Below are 4,807 nucleotides of genomic sequence, written 5' to 3'. Positions count from 1 at the left end.
AAATAGAGCTGTGACTTGGCTTCTCCAACTCAGGTTTCATTTCTTGTTGCCTTTCTTTGTCTTTCCTCCCCTCCCACCCTACTCCTACACTGACACTGGCTTCCCTTCACTTTCCCTTTGAAGACACGTGCTGGGCACACAAACACCTACTCGGAGGATGACAGAAGCTTGGGAGCTGTGCCCTGAAATTCCGCGCTCACTCTCTGCCTGCCTGCATAAAGTCCAGTGCAATGAGGAACGGGAAACACAGCCTATTGGTAGAAGCTGCTGGGTGAGGATGGGTGTCAGAAAAGAGTTCTTTGGGTAGGTGGTGAGCAGTGGAAACCGAGGTGCCAGAAAAGACCGAGCCACTCAAAGGCCTTCTCCAGATAGAGAAACAGACAGTGCATAGTTCTGATGGAGGGTCAGTGAGGCCCATGACAGGGAGGGGCAGAAAATGAGGCTGAAGTCTGGGAGACCAGCGTCCTGGTGGCCTTGGAGTTGGGGAAGGCATGCATCCCACTTTGCCTGGAATAATTCTGGCTTGCTCTTGTTGCTCCAGCCTAATTGGTGGCATTCCCTTTGACCTGCAAAAAAATGCCCCTACTTGTTCAACAAATGACACAGTCACTCTACTTACAGGGCAGAGCAAAAAAGTCTAGATTTTATATATTTTAGCTGCAATAGGAAGGCATTTGAGTGTTTTGAGAAAGAGAGTGACAGCATCACGCCTTTTCCTCATTCACCAAGTATTCACTGAGTGCCAAGAGCTCTCCTTAGCTGGAGACAGCAGTGAGCCACTTTTTGCAGTTCTGCGTCGGTTCTCCAAGTAAAATTCATGTGTTGGCTGGAGGGAGATAAATGGATGCTGAGATAGGTAAAACAGTGGGTGTCCACTGTGACTGGCCTTTGTCCCAGGAAGAACCAGAGCCCATGGTCAGTGGGATGGCTCAGGGAGACCCCTTTACTGTGACTTCAAGAGAAGGGTGAAGGGTTTCTGGAATCAGCCAGTGTGTTTTGGGCCGCAGATTTCTTCCCGATTTCTGCCAGCCTCAGACTACCAGGGGTCTCTCTTCACAGGCAGCGTGGGCCCTTGGACCCCAGGCTGTTCATGGGGACTGTGACTCCAGCCCAGGGAAGGCAGGGCTTCAGGGGACACGCATGGCAGTGGACAGCAGCCCCCAGTGAGGCAGAGGGCACAGAAGGCTCCAGGTGGAGCCCTGCCTATGGGTCCCACCCAGTCCCTGGCTTGGGTGGCAGGACCTGTACCTTGAGGCCTCTGAAGCCACCAGGTCCTGTTCCAATGGGCATCTGGAGTCCCTGACCCTAGCCCCTCTGAGGTCTCCGGTCGCTGAGGTGGGGACTCGGCATCCTCTTCCCTGGGGCCACAGCGGGGCAGTGGTGGCTCAGGGGAAAGGATGCCAGCAACAGCAGAGGTTAGGGGAGGACGCCTGCCCCTCTGGCTTTAGGAAGGGTCTCCAAAGAGCCTGGTTGCCCCTTCTGCCCTTCATTCATTCACCTGCACTCAAGGATGTTCTCTGAAGGTGGCAGGGCACCCACTTGCCGAGCCCTGACGGCCTGCAGGTGCGTTCTCAAATCTTTCTTTTCATGCTGTTGGCTGCTCCGGGAGGTGGTCCTGCCATCAGCCTATCCATCAGACGAGGGGTTGGGGGGTCCCCAAGGCATACTTTACCCAGATTCTCCTACATGGCACAGCCAGTACTAGGCCCCACCATGAAGCCACCACCTTCGCAGCCTCACTCTTGCCTAAAAGAACGGGATGTGAGGTGAGGGAGGGAGAGGGCTGGTGAGGGGTCCCGGAAGGGCAGGAGCCTCCATCTCAAGAAGGGAGATCAGCGCTAAGGCCCAGCCTTGTCCAGCAGCAGGCAGCCCCACCAGGGACCAGGAGGAGGGCTTCCTCCTGGCGTCTCCATGCCACAAGATGTAAAATAATCCCCCTCAGCTCAGAAAAACACATTTTATGGCCATCTGACTCACTTCCCACAAAGCTAGGTCCACCGCCACCCCCCAGCCCCAACATTTAGAGCTTTTGTTTCGAAAAATAAAAAAATATGTTGAAAATTTCAAGATGACTTTTAGACATAAATTGTTCCTTTCCTCACCCTCGTCCCAGGCCCCCCTCACCTAATTTCCCAAACCTTGGCTGCCAGAGCCCTGGGAGGACCCCATCCAAGTGGGCGTGGGAGGACTCTGGAGTCGCCGGGCAGCACAGCCCGCAGGGCCCAGCTGGGGATGCCTGCTGGCCACTGAGAGGGGCTGGGGGCCCGCCAGGGAAGTCCAGGCTTCGGTGAACCTGATCCTTTGGCTTCCGGGTCCCACGCGGACCCCTCCAGTGCCCAGTAGTCTCTTCAGATTGCTTCCAGAGACGCAGGTAAGGTCCGCCTGGCGGCTCTCCAAGCACTAGGACAAGAGTGGCGACAAGCGCGGCCTCATTCACTGAGTCCCAGACCTTGCTAGCCACTGCCCTTCCCAGCAAAGAGCAGCCCTGACCCCCACCACCCGAGACCCCACAAGTGACGCGTGGCAGTCCTTTGATCCCCCAAATCCAGCAGGGTTTTCGATGCCCCTGCACACACTCTGAGACGTGGCCTCCTGACTCCCTCTGACTCTTCCATTCCTTGAATTTCCCCAACAGCCCTGACCATGACTGCCCGCATCCCCATTTCTCAGGCCCCAGGCAAGCCCAGACATCACGTGACCCCTGTCAGCTGACAGAAGGCCGAGCCCAGATGAGCAGCCTGCCCAGGCTCCTGCTGCCTCCCCAGTAGCCCAGGGCTCAGATAGAGGGCCGGGGTAGAAGGCGCAGTCCAGGGGGTCTCTGGTTCCCTGCACACGGCATGGCCGCATGGGGAGGACCCAGTGCCCACTGAGCTGACCTCCCCACCCCACCTGCAACTGGCGCCACTTGGCACCTTCAAGGCTCTCCCCACGGCACTCAGGTGGCCCACCCCATCATCTCTCTGCCTTCCCCCGCAACGGCGTCTGGCACCTTCCAAAAGGTCTCCCGAGGAGGAGGCAGCCACCTGCAGCCAGAGGGAGGCACCCACCAGCACCAGCCTCCATCCAGCCAGAGCCCCGACTGGGCAAGGCTCTGCCACACCTGGGCCAGGTGCCTTGGTCTGCAGGCCCAGGCTCCTGGGATCCAGAATGAAACTGAGGTTCCATCCCTGGTTGCCATGAGCCCCACTGGGTCTGAGAGCTAAGCAGGGCTTGGCACCCAGCCCCTCCACTGCCCATCCACTAGAAACTCATCCCGAGCTACCGGCTCCTTGGGGGATCTGTGAGCTGCTGACTGCTGGGAGACTGGGCTCCTGACACCTACCTCATGCTAAGCTGCCCGAGCTGGGGACACAGGGCACACTGTCAATCCACAGGAGGCCTCTGTCCTCAAGGGGCCGCCATCCCCGACAGGAGGCACAGGCAGACCCCAGGCCTGTAGGAGCTGCCCCTGGTGACCTGGTGATCAGTGACACTGGATCCTGGTTCTCGGGGGTCTGGACTCCCACTTGAGCACAGGAAACAGCGGTGAGAAACAGCCCGGGGTGAGTGGGGTGACTTACAATCAAGGGCCCTGCAGACTTGCTGGGATGGGCATGCCCGCTGCCAGGGCGGGAGTGTGGACTGGGGTCCCCCAAGCTGGCTAGGCCATGGGCATCAGGGGAAGGGCCGGAGGTAACCCGGACTTCCTTAACCACAAGAAAATGACTCAGCTAAATTGAGGAAGACTTCCGTTTCGGCAGAATGTTCTTTCCACTATGGTAAGAGCTTTTCGCCCACAGGCTCCAGAAGAGCTGAGTACCCCAGAGGAGGGTTTGGAGTTTCAGTCTGAGTAGTCAAGGCCAGTTCTTAATCATCCTTTTCAAGAGACAGCTCTTGGTTTTCCAGCAGGTGGCTGGGTAATGGGGAGCCAAGCCAGGTGTGTGTGTTTTGTGTGTGTGTGTGTGTGTATGTGTGTGCGTGTGGTGCGTGCAAGTGCACATTTGTGCCTTGTGAACTCTGGGGGCCAGGAAGGCGGAGATTTAGTCCCAAGCCTTCCCCTTGGCCAGCAGTAGGCCTTGCCCTGGTCTGTAGAGATTACCTGGATCCTCCAGTCCTCACAACCCTGCCGGCCTGAACAGGGCTGACGGCTGCATTGATTGAGGGTTCAGTGTGCGCCAAGCATCAGGTCAGGCACTTGCCCATACTGCCTCAATTGAGTGCTCACAACCCCTGAATGTGGCCCCCTCCCAGATATCAGTGGAGGTGCCCAGAGAGGAAGGCAGCAGGTGGACACAGCCACAGTGAACCGCACACGCAGGGAGCTGACACCGCTGGAGCCCTCTTTGTAGCTGCCCCACCTGCCGGTCCTCCAGCTTCCAGAGATGTTGCCCCAGGTCATCTGCTATAGCAACAGCCACAATGCTAGGCTCAGTAAGACCTGAGGACTCTTTCTCAGGGGCCTTGCTCAAACATCAGCCCAGGGGTGATCAGAAGCTGGGCCTTGCCCTAGGCTCTGGGGTAGAAAGTCCAGCATTTCCAAGGCAGCCCTGAGCTCCAGGCAGGCTGGGTGGCAGGTGGGGTCTTCCAGGAGTGGGAAGCCTGACCCTGTCCCACCGAATTCCAGCCTAATCAGTGTGGTAAGGGCAAGCCCTGGTCCCGGTGCATGGTGGGGAAGAAGGCCAGCTGCTTTAGGCTCCTCCCTCCTCTGGTCCAGCCCAGGTGGGCTTCCTGGAGGCGGGCACCAGCAGACTCTGGCCTGGACCTCAGTGGTGGATACATTGAGAGCGTGGAAAGTGCCGGGCGTGGTGCCTCACGCCTGTAATCCCAG

General features: G+C 58.0%; 1 long non-coding RNA gene across 1 annotated transcript; it reads right to left on the bottom strand.

Moving 5' to 3' along the window:
* Positions 1-615: 615 nt before the first annotated feature.
* On the bottom strand, positions 616-3,654 carry LOC117092293. Its single transcript, XR_004440717.1, has 3 exons — positions 3,323-3,654; positions 1,499-1,626; positions 616-826 (listed from the first exon to the last, which is right to left on the bottom strand). It is a non-coding gene; the product is annotated as an uncharacterized LOC117092293 (long non-coding RNA).
* Positions 3,655-4,807: the final 1,153 nt, after the last annotated feature.

The sequence above is a fragment of the Trachypithecus francoisi genome, unplaced genomic scaffold, assembly GCF_009764315.1.
Source record: "Trachypithecus francoisi isolate TF-2019V2 unplaced genomic scaffold, Tfra_2.0 Lachesis_group12, whole genome shotgun sequence".
Classification (NCBI taxonomy): Eukaryota; Metazoa; Chordata; class Mammalia; order Primates; family Cercopithecidae; genus Trachypithecus; species Trachypithecus francoisi.
Note: the sequence above shows the minus strand (reverse complement) of the source record. Positions and strands in the feature narration are given on the sequence as shown.